General features: G+C 44.2%; 1 pseudogene; it reads left to right on the top strand.

The window, feature by feature from the left end:
* Positions 1-2,928: 2,928 nt before the first annotated feature.
* LOC124666254 overlaps positions 2,929-18,560 on the top strand; it is a 41,350-nt pseudogene continuing 25,718 nt past the window's right edge.

The raw sequence follows: 18,560 nt of genomic DNA, 5'->3' as shown, positions 1-18,560 counted from the left end.
CCCTAGTGACAAGCATTAAACACAACAAGATTGCAACAACAATAACTTCACAACTTTATAGATAGACTAATCATAATGTAACAATCCATCGGATCCCAACAAACACAACACCGATTACATCAGCTGAATCTCAATCATGTAAGGCAGCTCATGAGATCATTGTATTGAAGTACATGGGGGAGAGAATACCAACTAGCTACAGCTAGAACCCGTAGTCCATGGGGGAACTACTCACGGAGCATGATGGAGGCGATGGCGTTGATGGAGATGGCTTCCGGGGGTACTTTCCCGTCCCGGCAGGGTGCCGGAACAGAGACTTCTGTCCCCCGAAACGGAGTTTCGCGATGGTGGCGGCACCCACAGAGTCTTTACTGGAGTTTCGTCAATTGGTATCGCGTTTTTAGGTCTCCAGGGCTTAAATAGGCGAAGAGTCGGAGTCGGAGGGGCCACGGGGCCACCTCACACTAGGGCGGCGCGCCCCCCTCCTGGGCCGCGCCGGCCACACGTGTGGGGGCCCCAGGGCTCCCCTCTGGTCCCCCACCTGCGCTTGCCCTTCCCATCTACCCCGCACCAAAGCGCTAACCTTGGAGTAAGTAAAAGCTTCTTATGAGAATTGATTTCATTGGGGACGCTCTGAGTTCACGCCTCGGTTCTGAGCCACCTACCCCTTAAGCCGGAGATCCTTGAAGAATAATGCATCCTAATATAAACAACTACTTCATCGGTCTTATAATTTTTACCATGATTTTAATTTAAATTTGAACAAAAACCATGATAAGAATAATAAAACAGATGGAGTAATTAATAAGGAAAAAAACGCAAGCTCATTATGTAGCGCTGTAATCTTTTTTCCAAAGTGGTACTACTCCATATTGAGAACTCTCAGGAGACGTCGACCGGGAGTGTTGCGCCATGTGTTCAGACTTCAGACCAGAATTCGTTCTTAGACTAGTCACAATGGGAAGTATCATACACTAATATCATGCACATGATACTCATGATACTAGTGTATGATACTACCCCCACAATGCATAGTATCATAAGATAGTATTATGGTATCATTATATTTAATATTTTGTAGAATCTCAATGCAAATTTGTGTACATGATGTGTTTGTCATTAAGTTTTCTAGTTTTACGTGCTATGATACGGTATCATATTAGAGCAAGTACAATAGAGTTCAGTCAGTTGACTATAAGACATTAAATAATATATTTTAGATGAGGTGGAGGAGAGAGAAGAGGAGAGAGAAGGGAGGTGGGCTACTATGCAATAGCCAGCTCTTGCACGTGCTCTTAGGCACCTTGTGAGTGTGAATGGTGGGCCATATATTAGTAAAGTACTACATTCTTATAGCCAACTATTGTACATGTTAGCTATACGATGACTACAAATGATATGACATCTTGTTATAGCCAACAGTTGGCTATACTATTGGAATTGCTCTTATGATACCACTCTCATCTCTCACCTCATTAATTGGTGCACCACATCAGATTTTTGCCAACATGGCATGCATGATACTACTTATGATACTCCCATTGTGGCTAGTCTTATAGAAGCTCAGTCTGGTCATTCCAGGCAAGTTGTCTTCCTTTTTAGTCGTCAAGTTCTTTAACCTACCAAAAGTAGCGAATTGGTCCAGAGAAGGAATCAAACGCACCAGTTCGTGCGGCCTTCATATTTCGTTATCATGCTGAAGAGCAGTACGTTTAATTGTCGCAGGCAAAGATTGGAAAATTGCACGACAGTGGACGTGCAACCTAAACTCATTTGAAATCGTATTTTTCTGTTTTCTTAAGATGAATACTCCCTCTATCCCAAAATAGAATGTCTATAATATTTGAATAATTGAATTACGTCAAAATTTTCAAAGTTTGACCAACTATATAGAAAAAGGTGTCAACATTTATTTTAAAAAATGACGCCTACAGGGGAAGAAGCCCTTGGTAGTTTTATAGAAAATTTAGTGAGTAGAATCTGGGTTGCGAATGCGGAGATTCGAACTCAGGCCGGCAGGCATGCATCAACCCATACCCACCATCCTGGCTATGCCTTGGTTCTCAAGTGTCAATATTTATAATCCCAAACTAATATTTTTAGAACTATCATGAAGTATATTTTCATATTATGTGCATTTAACATTTTAGATGTTGATATTTTTTCGTATATATAGTTCTTAAACTTTTTAAAGTTTAAGTTTAACTGAAACTATATGCATCCTAATTTAGAAACGAGGGAGTATATGCAAGTTGATTGCATTTCTCTCACGAGAAGGCCCGTCAAGGCTCTGGTTTACTCTAAATGGAGTAAGCTATCTTATGCCATTAATTTGTCTGTGACATCACCATTGAACGTGCCATCTTCCTCACCATTGTACGTGCTGATGGGATTGGGTGAAAAAAAAATCCTTGTTGAGGTCTTAAATTAAAACATCTTGGTCACCATTATATTACGCCGGCAGGCAGACGTCATCTCGCCTAGCTGGGTCGTTCAGCGTAGCATCGTAGTATTGGTTCCCGCAAGCTGTCATTTTTTTCTTTCAATCTTGCGACTATACTTCGCTAAAAGGTTTTCTAGTTTGGTCTTGCAGCTGTACGTTTGTCGCATGCAGAAGATAACACGGCTATTGACGGCTATATTTTGTTAGCATTTTGATTGGCTCATCCTAATAACATGGCAAGCTGCAGTTTCTTTTCTTTTGATGAATGCAAGTTGCATGCATTTCTTCCACGAGAAGGTTACAATTATAGTGACAATGACGATGATGAAGATGTTTTGTTTCTATGCATGCTAATCTAGCGCCGAGGCTGAGTCAACCAAAACGCTAACAAAATATCAACTACCTAAACCGTGGCACTTGTCTTTCTCTGCTATATATATATAACTGCACAAGTCGCCTGTTTCTTGCTTACAGACACTGCAAGAACAAAAGAACACCACATGGTGATCAGCTCGAGTTGCTCGGCGTGCACAAAGCTGAGATGGATCTTTGCGCTGCTTCTCATCCTGGCCACGGTCACTCAAGTCCGAGCCCAGCCCAGTCTTGGTAATACATGAGTGATATACCCTCCCCAAGCTTTTCCCCTTCTAGATTCTGCACCTTTTTACGCTATGCTCTATCTGCATGCACAGTTCAGCTGACTTCAGCGTGCAACTTAAAAAACATCAGTTCACATCAGCGCGCTTGGTATGTTGGGTGGACCATTTTTTTCATGGGTGGACAAACAAAACGGCCCGTTTGATTGTGTGGGTTCACTCGCGTTGTTGCATCACACGATTGTTAAAGCAGTGTTTTACACCCGAATCCGCAGTTTCTCCAGGCCTGGCATGTTCTTTTTCCTCCTCTGCTCGATCGATGCAACTTGTGCAGGTGGACTTTGTTAGGCTCACTCTCTTTTACACTACTCCACACACCCTCTATTTAAATCAACTTAACCATATTTCGAATAAAAATAAGTTGTACACGAAAAAGATGCGTATCGATGATATGAATCAATTTTGACAATCGGTTTCGAGTTTCGTAAATCGTAAATCGTCAATTTTGTGTACGAAGTTTGAAGTGAATTTTGCTAAATTCGTCGCACACGCTCAACCGTTTGAAATTTCCTTTGAGGAGTAGGTTCACCTCACCACTCCGCATGACTTTCATGTTGACATGTTTTTGTTTCGGTGTACGTATACTAATAGATAAATGACTCGCAAGTATACTGTAATGTGTACGTATGTGTGAGTAAGGTTTAGAGTACTCTTTCTCGACTTCTCGCTTGCCATCTTCATGGACGGCGACGTGGTGATGATATGTGACAAGTAAGAGGTGATAATCCATGGTGATGGTGGCATGGTGATGTTCGTCTTCGTGGTTGGCAACGTGTGATGCCTATGACCGGCGTGACCGAGGGTGTTATGGTGGTATTCAGCTTCGTGGACGGTGACATAGTGATGCTTGTGACGGGCGTGAACGACGGTGTCATGGTGGTGTTCTTCTTCGTGGTCGGTGACGTGGTGATGTTTCGTGGTCAGCATGACCGGCTATGTCATGGTGTTCTTCGTCTTTGTGGTCGACTACATGGTGATGCTTGTGACGGGCGTGAACATCGGTGTCATGGTATTGTTTGTCTTCGTGGTCGGCGACGTAGTGGTGCTTGTGACCGGCGTGACCGGAGGTGTCATGTTGGTCTTGGTCTTCGTGGTCGGCGACGTGATGATGCTTGTGACCGGCGTGAACGACGGTGCCATGGTGGTCTTCGTCTTCGTGGTCGACGACGTGTCCATGCTTGTGACCGGCGGTGTTATGGTGGTCTTCGTCTTCGTGGTTGGCGACGTGGTGATACTTGCGACCGGCGTGAACGGCGGTGCCATGGTGGTCGCTAGCTTCGTGGTCGGCGATGGACCAATGCTTGTGATGAGTGAGTGATGAGTGAGGTAAGGTCACCATGTTACTATATAGGTGAGGCTAGAAAAAGCATGCGAAGAACCAAACAATGGAGCCTCACTTCACTATCCGGTGCAGAAATAGACGCCTAGAGAACCAAACAAAAGGCCTTTTCTGGTTCGTGGTCCGTCTGAAACAAGCGTTATTTCCATTGACAGTGATGCAACAAATTGACCCAGACTACCAAACGGGCCCATAATATGGAATAGACTGATAGATCTTTAGCTTGATTGGAACAGATGAACCAATATACATACTCTCTGTTGTGTTGTGCAGGGTTTGTAAACATCGATTGTGGATGGACAAACAGTAGTAGTAACTACACCGATAGCATCACAGGATTACAGTACTATTCTGACGGTGACTTAGTCGGGGGTGGTTTCAACCACAAGATTTTACCAGAATTCATGGCTGCTGCAGGCAATGAGCAGCAAAAAACCCTGAGGAGCTTCCCTCACGGCCCAAGAAATTGCTATACACTGCCATCCAACATCAGTATGAAGTATCTACTGAGGGCCACATTTACTTACGGCAACTATGATAGGTTGAACAAGACTGGAGACGGGTCACTATTTCTGTTTGGGCTGCATATCGGTGTCAATTTCTGGGAAGCGGTGAACTTGACAAATTGGGATCCATCACTCGCAGTATGGAAGGAGGTGCTCACCGTTGCTCCGGACAACTCCGTGTCCGTCTGTCTGATAAACTTTGGTTCAGGAACTCCATTCATATCTTCGTTGGAGCTTAGGCCGCTCGAATATACCATGTACCCATTTGTCAATACTTCAGTATCCATTAGCTACTTTCAACGGTTCAGATTTGGTAGCGTCACCGACTTCATCACAAGGTGAGACCATGCTGCCACACCTAAACTATTCTTTTGGATTTGATCTGAATTATGTCTGTCAATGGTCTTAAATTCATTTTGCTAGCTCAGCGTGTACTGTGCTATTTATTTACCTGTTTTTCCTTATGTCTACATGAAGGTATCCGACGGATCCTTATGACCGGTTCTGGCAGAGATGGAACTTCACGTCATACCCCTGGATCAACCTGAACACTAGACAAACAGTGCGGGGCCCCCTGGCAACAACAACGGTTTTAACGTTCCGTCGGCCATCTTCCAGAAGGCCTCGACCCTAGACACGAACTACTCCTTCATATTTCTTCTATAAATGTCCCTAGACTACCCGGCCAACCAAGGCATCCAAGAGGGGCAAATCAATCTCGTTCACTCATTCTACCTGGCACGACCCCGCTTTCCACACTGGCCGTTGGATGCGGTAAGTTTTTGTTCACCCACCGCTGCTTGTTCATAGTCTATGATGCATGGGCCCGTTTTCGTATGGGACCAGCGGTAAGAGGAAGCAGCCAACTCCTCTTCCGTGCGCTCGAGAGAAGCAGCACGGGTGCCGCCGCCTCGTGCCTCGCGGTAAAACCTAGATCTCCATCTGCCAAAAATATCTGGCCACCTCCTACTCGTCCCCTTTCTCCCGTTTTCGAGCTCGGCGGCGCGGAGGGTGAGTCGCGGGCGAGAGCGTCGTCCCGGAGGAGGCCGGCGGCACGGGCGGCGAGTGGATTGAGGCGGCGGTCGGCCGGCTCAGAGGTCGAGCTCGCGCCGTCTCGCCCTCCTGTCCGCGTATGCGGGTACAACGGCGGCGGATGCTTCGGGAGAGGAGGATGCTTCGGCCGCTCGGAAGCAGCACACCGCCGCTCAACTGGAGGACCGCGGGCAGGCGCGGAAGACGTCCGCGCGAAGGCGATGCGTCGGCGGCGGCTGGCGGCGCGCGTCCTGATTTAGTCCAGCGGTGGCGGGCGGCGCGCGTCCTGCTTTTAGTCCAGCGGCGGCGGGGGCTGGCAGTAAGCACCCTAGAGGTTATCCCCCTCCTCTTCTCTCAGATCCTGGAGATCCGCTCGAGCGGGGACGAATCGGAGGAAGAGGAGGAGATGGAGAGCGGCGACGAGGCGATCCGATGACCCCTCGCTCGACCCCGCCGCCGACGGTGCCAGTGGGTGAAGAGGCGATCGAGGACGCCGCGCAGCGCGGGGGCGCCTGAGGCCGGGATCTCCGGCGGCACGTCCGCGGTCGTGGGCCCCGGGATGGATCCGGATGGGGACGACTGCGGTGGCGGGCCGTAGCAGGATCTGCAGGAGCTCGCATGGAGGAGGGTCAAGGGTGGCGGCGTGCCGCCTAGGCATCGGTGGTCTCGCCGGCTCCACATTGTCCTAGGTATGCTTGATTCAACCTGAACTTTTATTTTTATTATTTCAGCAACCGTCTGAAAATCTTCGGCTGTTGTGGTTTGCAAAATTTAATCTCAGTATCTTCCTATTTTTGTTTATGCAGAATTATTGGTGGAAGAAGCATCAATTTGTCCGAGCATGACGCCGGATCTTTATTTGGTATGTCCATGCGCAGGCCACCTCTCTCGCTGCTGGTTTGCTGCCGCACTCCGTCTCTCCTCTCCTCGGTGCTCAACCCGAGGAGCGTGGGACATTGTTAGGACATTCAGAAGCCGGCCTTGACCGCTTCCAAATCAACTAAGTTTCTGCGGAAGGTTCTGATTTAAGCGAAGGTGACCAATTTCCTGGCAACTATGGGAGTCCCTCGCCACCATAGTATGAAGAGCACCCTGGATGATGAAATCATCTATGCCAGTGATGGTCGGTGCTCTATCACATACTACATCTCGATTTATGTACCATACTGCCTAAAGCACAGTACTTTGTTTGAACTGTAAGGTAACCAGCTTGCTGCCATGCTTGTATGTGTTTATCATCTGCAGGTATTACTTTGCTTTCAAATGAATCACTACCTGATGTCTACTACGTGTCTCCTATTTACTCTGTTGGTCCTCAGTTGTCAATTTACCGAATATAACTATTGAAGTTTCTGCATTACTTTCAAATGAAGCAGACTGACACCATTATCATGTGTGCAGGTGCATGCTGATCTAAACCGAGAGTTAACTCACTATGGATTGGTTTCCGCAGTTGGGTGTTTCATCTGGATTGCTTCCATGTTAACTGTGAATTTCCTTGCTGGTACTAGACCTGACGAGGAGGTTTTCGTTGTCATCTCTAATGGTGTGAGGATTTCTTACATATGTATATTGTTATGGGTTTTCTTGTTAAGTGTGATTAAACATATTGCTATGCACTCCTATATTTGTATTTTTGGTAGCCGGGGAAAGCACTATGGGCTGTCTGTTTTTTGCTTTTGGTTTTAATCACTGCAATATCATGTTTAACAACATAATTAAGTTGGTGGTCCTACCTCAATGGTTCTCTATCTGTCTGAAGTAACTCTTTGTTCTGTACAACTTATAAGTAATAGTGTGCTGCATGTTATGCTGATGGTTGTTTGATTCGTACATGTGTCAATGTAGGATCAAATAAATTGTCTTTTTGTGTGTTCCTAGGGAGCCATGGAAATTTCTCACGCTTCCTTATCATAACGTTTTACAATGAGTTTACCAGTGCGGAGGACCGGGGCCATGCGTTATTTTTCCGACTTTTTTCTTTGCGCTACTTTTAAGTTGCTTGCAATGTTGTTTGCTACTTTTAATTTTTTAGTCATGCAGCCTCTAGCTTTAATTATTCGCAGTATATTCTTCGTAGTGAGTGGTCACACTTTACCCTACTGTGTGAGTATTTGAATTGATTTCATTTAGTCTTCCAATCGGTTACTCTGGAGAGCTAGAGTCTCGCAAGTTTCTAACATTTTGCTTTGACCTGAACCATACCCCTCTATTTCACATTAGGTTTTCAACCTTTTGTTTGATACTATATGATGCATTCATATAGTTTAGTTTAATTCTCTTTGTTTCCCATAGAATTTATTATAAATTGGTTACCCTTTCAACAATCAGGTGCATCTTTATTTTTTCTACAAGCATCATTTCCTATCACCAGATTTATAACTATGGATTTTTTGATTCATGTGAACAGATAAATTATTATCGAAAAAATGTGAACAGACAAATGAACTGGGTCGTGGGGCCTAAAATTAATCTTTATTTGGTCCATCAAGCGTTCAAGTTTTTAAAAAAATCTGTGCAAAGAAGATTGCTCAAATTATTGTTTCGTTTCTCTTATTAATGTTTTCTTGGTGAACTTTATAATTGGTGGTAGTTTGCACTGAACTTTTCTACTGCAACCACATAGGTAATTAAATGCACAAATGATGCAATGCTAGGTATACCAGATTCTGCTCTCTCCGTTTTCTCTAAAAATCTAACTAACTTCATCTTGGTTTGGCTTTATTCGGTGTCCATGGTCGTATGATCCTGCTCTTCTAATATTTTAGCCACATGAACAAAAAATTCCAGTTTTACAGACATCATATTGTGGCAGTAGGTATTGTCATGTTCATGTGAGAATTTAAGAGAAAGGAGATGAATAAAATGTGGTTGGTGTATATGAGCAGTGACACAAATTAGATCATGAACAATACTGTATAGATCCATATTTTCATCGCCCAACTAGGAAAAAAAGGAATTGTTGTATATTTGTCAGCGAAGATGTATCAGTGATATGTGCTAGGTAAACAAGCTTATACATGTAATAAATTGCGTTATGCATGTGAAAATCCATCTTAGTGTACAGTTTGTTTTTTTATTACATGTAGTCATGTAGAACAGATGTACCACTTTAATATTCAAAGGTGAGATTACTGACTGGCGTTAGAAAGAGAGATGATTCTGTTCTATTAAGTTGTGCATTCTATTTTGATGAAATATAATTACAAGGAGTTTATTCCTAAAATAACTAAATTATATTATCATGGATGTTGAAGGTTATTTCCCTCGCAGCAATAATTCAGCTTTTTTATTCGATGAAATGCGACCAAGGCTAGAGGGACAAGTTCAATGCCCACTGGCTATTTGAGGCTATTGGATAAAACACAGGTACTGGATGTTCTGTTCTCTTTTCTCTCTATTTATCCATATATTCTGATGTTTTCCCTTGATGTATTCGCAGTTCATTGATTGCTTACTAGGAAAAGTATTGTATTAGGTGCATGCATTAACCAAGGACATCATATTCAAGCTTGGGACCTCTGAATTCAGACCTACTACCAAGGCAATTTTATTTTATTTGTTATGTTTTTCTAGCACAAATGATCCTCCACCACTTACAGATGCTTCACTCTATTGTCATAATCTGCATGCTTTCCCCATTCCTAAGTAGCACCAGATTGCATCTCTTCTTTTCCTATACATGAGATTTTGTTATTGTGAATTTTATACCTGATAGACAATTATTATTAGTTCTTCAAATTGCTAGAATAGTTTGACGTAAAATATATTAAGTTAGCAGTACAAGTCGATATATGTGTTTCTTCCTTTTCTCCCTTTTTATGTGTCGTTGGTAATCATCTACTCCTGCTTGTGCATTACAATTGTGAACCTTTTCTGTGCTTGGAGAGTTTCTCCATGCATTGTTTGCTTATGTTTAAATTCTCGATGAAAATATGGTTCCATCTGACGAAGATTCTTTAGTTCTCGGGACCTAACCAAAATTCAAATGCATGGACATTTAAAGTATTGTAGCATGGACAATTAAATTGCTTTACATTTATGGGATTCTCTTACCTTTTAGGCAGCTGTATTCATTTATCTTTTTATAATACAATTCTTTCTGTAGATATACATTGGTATTTTGAAAGACATGAGTTGTTGAATAATTTCTCTATTTCATTCCACATGTATTTGCAGGTTATAATAAGTTTGAACCAATTAGCGAGCTTTGTCTATCACTGATGGATGCCGCCTTTTATACCATGTCCTTGGCTTAAGCACCTTGTGTATAAGTTTCTTTGATGTTCCTTTGGACCACCAAGTGTTAGTTGCCATAAGTTGATTTCCTATTTCTATAATTGTATATAAGCGTTTGCCACTCTATCATGGTTTCGTGTATTCTATCTAATTTCACCCTATTGATTTTGTTATTTAAATTCTAAGCAATAAATTATCATTTTCCCACCTTATTTTTTATTATTGTTATACAAAATGTAAATCACCGTAAATTTCACGGGATCGTGCGCCAAGGCGCACATCTACCCTGTATTTGTACGAGTAGGCCAGAGTACATATCAGTAAAAGCAATATAATATTTATGAGCCAGTTTTAGGTGTGGTAGCCAAATATCAGTAAAAGTAGTTGATATTTTGCATGACCATTTTAACCATTACCTCAAAATCTCAAATGGAACCACTTTATAGTTGGTTGTTAATTACGAAGATGATAATCTACTTTTATACAATGATAATCTATTTTCATGTAAAGATGATTATAAAGGTTTCCAAAGCTGGGCACAGCCTGCCCTGCTAGGCACTATGCTTGTCAGCGCCCTGGCCGCTCTGCCTAGCACCTTGGTCATCTACTCTTGAGTTTTCCCATGTGGTTCTGTTTGAAAACCATACAGATAGCAGACCTGTTAGTCACTACCTGTTTCATTGCCAAGAAATAATGGCATATTCTGATGGAACTTTCATGTGCAAGTATCGGCCATGGGGTATGAAGTACAAGGGTGACTATGTTGATTGACACTTCTCCCGGACAAATGGGTTAGGCATGAGCCATAATGGATACTTAAACAGTGAACTAGCGCCAGGAAACCTGTTGTGAAATGGTGATGGATCAGCTTGTGATCCCGCTGTCATCTCCCTCCCTTGACCTGATGGTGCTGGACCCTGCTGGTATTCATCTCATCTTTATGTTCTTGAGGTATGCTTTTAATCTCTTCCATGTTCTGCTATTCATGGTAGATCCATGGTGATTGGTTCAAGGCATGCCACTCTTGCTGTACCATTTTTGGTGTGATCTATTTCAGTGTTTCTTTCGCTCTCCTTGCCTTTAGATAAGTAGTGGTTTGCTAGCTATAGATGAGGGGGTATGGAAGCTCGACCAAAAGCTCGATTGAAGGTATACTTTGACTGTTTCTTCTTTCAATTTTTCTGCAGTTCCATTTAGTTACACATGTTAAATTTAGACCTGATTATATCTAATGACTGTCATATGCTCTTTCTTATTAAATATTATTCTGGTTTTGCTTGTTATGGAGAAATGAATATTATGTGATTAAGTGCATTCTTTGCATCATTGTTTATTGCATGAAACGTCCAACAAAAAAATGGTATGGTGTGTTCTAGGCTAATTTCACTTCTGGTCGTTATTTCAGTGGCAATGCTAAAGAAGCTTCAGTAGACCTTCCATTTGATGCTGGTTTCAAGGTAATTAATGCCCCATATGTTGTTTTGTGTAAAACACACGACACACCATCTTTCTGATTTCTGGAATTCCCGAGCAGTGAATTGCCTTTAATAGTTTTATAATGCCAGCATAGCAAAGAAGTTTGTACTAACAGCTGAGTTATCAGCCTTTGCTATAATATTCAACTTGTTGTGAAATAATAATAATCATGTTAATAACTCCCCAGGGCCAAGCCAACTGCATCATCACATAAATTATGGCTCAAATGTTACTTTTATATGCTTGTGTGGGTAAGGGTCCTATGGGAAAGGATAGCATGCTCGCTCTTGACCGACTTGCTGTAGACTCTTCCTCCTGGTGTAGATGCAAGTTCCGGGGTTATTTCTGGAGAGTATAGTTCTGATAAATTCATTATCTTTGATTGTGTTTTCTATTTATTTTGACGAGATGCTTCTAATTGGAATATTGGGCAACTAAAAGATTACCTCGGTATTTCAGGAAGGCAAGCATATGACTAGCACAAAATGTAGATGTTTCCTTTTCTGTGAAAAGATTACTTCTGTATTGCAGGAAGGTAAAAATTCTTTGTTTGAACGTTTTTACCTTTGTAATATTTTGAAGTGTTTTATTTTCTCCGTGTTCAAAAAGTGAGTACATTTTCTATCCGATTTCAAGCATGATAATGAGTCTTTCTTTCGTTGGGAAAACAGAACTATCACTACAAGAAATGTGCCATAATATGACGTTTTTTTATGACTGGAAATCAAAATGTCATAGGTTTATGACGTTCCTAGCTTTGACCGTCCTTGGCCACTCCGGGGGGGCAAAACCCTAGAAAATCGTGACGTTATTGGGCAAAAACGTCATTGGCAATTTAGGTCAAAACGTCATTAGCAAAATTAAGTGGCCTACGACGTTTTTCCAATGCCGATTGCGACAAATCAATAGCGTCATTGGCATTTGGCTCAATACAATGGTATGTGTTTGGCTGCCATGTCATCCATTTTGCCTATGTGTCCCTTTTCGGGTCCCACGCGCCTCACACGTGTCACTGGAAGCAACTGGCTTGAACTAACTGACATGTAGGACCAACTGATACTTGTGGGACAAAGGCGTCTTGTTATTTTTTTTCTCTCAGTGCAGTCCACCATTTTAATGGGCTGCCGGTGATATCCTCCTCTTTTGGGCTGTCCTCTACTAGGCTGCTGGGCTGCTGGCCTACCCCACGGCGGCCCATCCGGGGGTTGAATTGCTGGCCCGACGGCCCATCGGGGGTTGAATTGCTGGCCCGACGGCCCATCCGGGGTTGGAGTGGCTCCCGATGGAAATAACTGGCAAAAATTGCGCTTGCGGGGACTCGAACCCTCGACCTGGCGCTGCCGCACTACCACTCCCTACCGCTTTGCTACAATAGTATTGTTGACACAAGTATGGTTATCCATGTATATAGACATGATAGACTAATCAGTTGTCTTAAAAATCCCTCCACCTCGACCAAAATCCCTCCGACCAGGTGCATCTAGCTAGGGTTCCTCCTCCGACCAAAATCCCTCCGACCGGGTGCATCTCGTTGCATGGCGGCGCAGTTCCCAGCCTGCTCGGGCAGTTCTTCTAGGTCAGGAGCGTCGTCGCGTCGCCGCCGGCGGCCGGGCACGCCCATCCCGTATCGGCAGCGGCCATTCGATTATGAGCCCGCCGACGTATGTGACTGTGGCGAGAAGATGCCGCAATGGATTTCTTGGAGTGATCCGAATCCTGGGAGAAGATACCGGAACTGCAAAATTCGCTCGGTTAGTCTTCGAGCACGCCCCCGCCCCCATTCTGAATTTCGCCCGCCGTCTTCTGAAGTTTCTTTTCTACTATGGCTTACTTATCCTCTTTTGTTCTTCATCTGTCAGATTGCTGGTGGAATAGGGTGTAAAGTGTTTAAGTGGATTGATGATCCGCTGGATGAACGTCACAAAGAGTTAGTTCGTGATCTGCGTGATGCTGTTTGGGATCGAGATGAAGAAATTGAGAGGCTCCAGGTAGAAATTGAGAGGCTCCAGGAAGAAAAGTTTCTGCTTGCTGCAAGGAAACAGAGCAACCCTGAACCAAAGAAAATGGGAGGCTTCATGGTTTGGGTGCTATCTGTAGCTTTTGTCATCTGTTGTACCTGGGTGATGTGTAGGAACTGAAATTAGGGTGAATTCAGTGATCTGTTGGTCAGGAGGAGAAGAAGCTAGAGTATATGCTAGAGTTATTGTGTTGTAATTCCAACCATTTGTCTCTTCGTGCCACAATGTTTAGTTCCTGAATTTGAACCATGTCTATGTATGTGTGCAATTCTGTTCAGTTTGAAAATGTGTTCTGTTGAAAATGAGTTCGTTGAAAATGTGTAGCAGCTACTTTTGCACGGCGGCGCCGCCCATATATGGTCGCCGGCGTCAGCCATGCACGGCGGCGCCGCCCATATATGGTCGCCGGCGTCAGCCATGTATTGAAAAAATTGGGCATGGATTCCCCTAAAAATTGGGCATGGAGTCCCCAAAAATTGGGCACAAATTCGGGAACAAATAGCTGACATATTCAACATAAATTCGGGAATATTGAACATAAAAATTGGGCACAAATTCTGGGAACAAATAGCTGACATATTCTGGGAACAAATAGCTGACATATTCAACATAAATTCTGGGAACAAATAGCTGACATATTCAACACAAATTCTGGGAACAAATAGCTGACAAATTCTGGGAACAAATAGCTGACATATTCAACACAAACTGCTACTCATCTTCTTCGAAAACTTGACGCTTCCTAGTCCTATTTCCTCCATCATCATCATCATCATCCTCATCGCTGCAATATTGGTACATTGTCTGATCAACCTCCTCGATTTCTTCGGGCACAACCTCTTTGCTATGTTTCTTCGCTTTGTCCACAATGACTTTTTCAAGTAGCACACGTTCCTGGTCACTTCTCGTCCTACTCCGTGCAGTGCCTTCTTTTTCTTGCACAGGAACTTGACTGGAATCTTCATCTTGATATGATAGTACAGCGGGTCCCTGTTCATTTTCTTTTACACTCCATAGATGTCTATGGTGAAATTTCTGCACAACTTGCCATTTTCCTTTCAACTTGGTGTCTGGCACATAAAAGACCTTGGTTGCTTGTGATGTCAGAAGGAAAGGATCAGTCTTGTACCAAAACTTTTCTGTGTTAACACTCTTGAAGTGTCCATCATCGTCGAGCCCGGGTTTCCTACCACCAAGGTCAAACCAGTCACACCGGAAGAGGACAACTGACCGATGGACGCCACCGCTGGAGTTGTATTGCAATCTGATGATGGATTTGAGCTGACCAAAGAAGTCAATGCTCGTTGCCATCATGATCTCCCTCGAAACGATTCCACTATTTTGTGTCTTCCTCGTTCTTCTCGCGGTCAACAGTATGGTACCGAACACTGTCAACAACACATGCCGAATATAGTCTCACTCTAAAATCTGGTTTGCACGCCAAAGCATAGAGATCAGGACAGACATCATTTCGCATTTTTCCAATCTGCAAAAAATCAACCGGGGGTGAGTAACACACAAAGCAAAATTATATCATGAACTTTTCCAATCTTCAGAAATAAACCAGCTAAAGATCTCACATGAGTATGAAACCATCTAGCAAAGTTCTTGGCAAGCCATCTATCAACATTGATCTGACCACCTTGTTGGTTCAACTCTTGTTTGCACAGGCTGGAATGGCAACAGAAAATAGATCCTAATTATTATTTGGAGAGGCTGCAATAACCTATCTATATAAGGGGATGAAGAGAAACGTACTCGATGTATGGATCAACCTCAGGGGCAACTTCGGAGCACATACCACACCATGTTGTCATAGTCCTCACCAAGCAAACACATATTGAGAGGCTCCAATAAATTTCACACCGTGTTTGAAAACGTACACATCACCAATATGTGAATCATCCCGCTCCGGATTTCTGCTTGGACGGTTGAATCTTGTTTCAACATCGTCGAAGTATCTCGAGCAAAATGTCGGGCACTCATCAACAATATATGCTTCGGCAATCGATCCTCCGGCCTGGCATTGTTCCGGACATAACGCTTCAATGTTAGCAACCTTCTTTCGATCGGGTACATCCAACCGTAATGCACTCGGGCCTCTAAGCCTTGCCTCTTTTGGTAAATGGATGGCCAAATGCACCATCACGTCGAAGAAAGATGGGGGAAGATCTTCTCAAGTTTGCAAAGAATAACTACGATTTCCTTTTCAAGTCTGTCTGCGAACGTCTCTCTTCGGTGTTTTGCAAGACAGCTCTCTCGAAGAAATTTCCAAGTTCAGCAACCGCTTCATATATGTCTTCATGGATTGTTCCTCGAAGGCCAGCCGGTAAGATCCTTTGAAGCAATATATGACAGTCATGGGTCTTCAGCCCTTGAAGCTTGCACTTATCAGCAGCAACACACTTGGATATGTTAGACGCGTACCCATCTGGAAACCTCACAGCTTTTATGAATTCACAAAAAGCAATTTTTTCTTGTTTACTCATTGTATACCACGCCTGTGGCATCTCAAAAGAGTCAGCTGAAACAGGCTGCAAATGCAAGTCACCTCTTATGCCCATGTCTTCCAAATCAAGCCTTGAATTCACAGTGTCTTTGGTCTTGCCTTGTATGTTCATGAAAGTACCAAGCAAATTGTCACGTATGTTTTTCTCGATGTGCATTACATCGAGATTATGCCTCAGCTTTAGATCTTCCCAGGATGGCAAGTCCCACAAACATGATCTACGGCTCCAACACCGACCGTCCTCACGTTTCCTTTTCTTCGAAGCTTGCCCGGTATCACATCTCTAACCCTATCAAGCTGTTGCTTCAGCTCTTCCGGAGTGAATTCCGCCGGCTTCTCACGGCTTTCGAAGCACCATCGAATTCTTTGCTATTTCTCCAAGGATGGTGCCGAGGTAGCCAACGGCGGTGCCCAATAAAGCAGATTTTGTTCCTTAATTTCTTGGAGCAATTCTCTTTGTCACAACGCACACATGCCCGGTAACCAGCCGTGGCCCTCCTCGACAATGTGTGCAAGTGCCGGATAATCATGAATACACCATAAGATTGCAGCACGGAGATCAAACTTGTCTGGACTATTGGCATCATACGATTTTACACCTTTCCAGAGCTCCTGCAGCTCTTCCATCAAAGGCTCCATGAAGACATCAAAATCTTTTCCTGGAGAGGATGGACCAGGGATTAGCAATGCAAGCATGAAGTTGGACTGATCCATACATGCCCACGGCGGAAGGTTGTATGGCACCACGAATACAGGCCACATGCTGTAGGAGTTGCTCATATTCCCGTAGGGATTAAAACCATCCGTGGCAAGTCCAAGCCTTATGTTCCAGGCATCAGCGGCAAAGTCTTTATGAATATTGTCAAAATCCTTCCATGCATCCCCGTCTGCTGGATGACCGAGATCATTCTCCACGTCTTGTCGCTTCGGCTTGTAGCCATCTGTACTTCCTTTGATTGCTCCTTTGAAAGAAACATTCTTTGCAGCCTTGGAATCAATGGGAAGTGCCTTAGCACCTTCTCTCGGGATCTTTCTCCTACCATCAAGCATCTTTCCATCCGGAGGCTTTGCACTTGGGGCAATTATTCTCCTTGGCATAATCCTTCCGAACAATACACGCTTATTCGGGCACACATGGATACTCTCATAACCAAGTCCCAACCTGCCGACTATGCTAAGTGCCTCCTCGTATGACTTTGGTATTGAGCTATTAGGGTATTGCAAGGCCAAAATCAGGAGTATCGCGTTGAATGCAACGTTGCTAATCCGGTAGTACGACTTGGCCTGAAGTAACTTGACTGTGAGTGAAAACCTTGACATCGTACCCCCATCGCTGGCTGCGCGCTTGGCTTCCTCTATCAACTCAGCAAATATAGTGTCCTTTCCAGCACCTTGCGGTTCTGAGTTGTACAAATCAGCAAGCAGATCAGGAATTCTATCATCTTCGTAACCATCTTCCTCTTGCAAACCATAATAGTGTGCCTCCGCATCACCTCCACCAACATGGTGTGCCCCTGCATCACCTCCATGTCCAGCCTCAGGTTCACCTCCATGTCCAGCCTCGTGTTCACCTCCATGTCCATGTCCGGCTTCAGTGCACCTCCTTGTCCTCCATGTCCAGCTTCAGGGTACAGGATGTAATGGTTCTCCATGGAAGACCCATCGATCATAAGTGCTTGCCATCCCAAAAAGAAGCAAATGAGACTCTACTACATCTAGAGGTTTTGTGCACCGGTTGAGACAGCTACGACATGGGCACAGCACCTGATCACCATTATTGGCAGCATTCAAGCGAACAAACTGCATAAACTCTGCCACTCCCTTTGTGTGTTCAGGGGAAAGCCTTCTAATTCTTGTTGTAATCCAGCGTCTGTCCATCTGCGGAAGAACAAAATGATGCAATTAGCACACACCTAACTCGCACAGCAGTTCCAATTTCAAGCAATGCACAGCAGCTCAATTCGATTTTGTGAACTGATGAAGAAGAACAGATCGAGAGGGGAGAGATGAGAGGGGTGCAGACCGGGAGATGCGGAGGGGCTCGTCCTGGAGAGGGCGAGGGGCTCGTCCCGGAGAGGGCGAGGGGCTCGTCGTCGGCGAGTCAGATGGACAGCAGATCCCTTGCTCCGGACGCAGCGCCGGCACAACCACCACCGCCGTCACCTCGGACTCGGTACTTTAGTCCTAGTAACAGCACATATTGGATCACAGAGATTCGATATTGTGAACTGACGAAGAAGAACAGATCGAGAGGGGAGAAGTGAGAGGGGTGCAGACCGGGAGATGCGGAGGGGCTCGTCGTCGGAGAGGGCCGGGGCTCGTCGTCGGAGAGGGCCGGGGCT

This window comes from Lolium rigidum, chromosome 6 (genome assembly GCF_022539505.1).
Source record: "Lolium rigidum isolate FL_2022 chromosome 6, APGP_CSIRO_Lrig_0.1, whole genome shotgun sequence".
Classification (NCBI taxonomy): domain Eukaryota; kingdom Viridiplantae; phylum Streptophyta; class Magnoliopsida; order Poales; family Poaceae; genus Lolium; species Lolium rigidum.
This window is presented reverse-complemented; position numbering and strand designations above follow the sequence as displayed.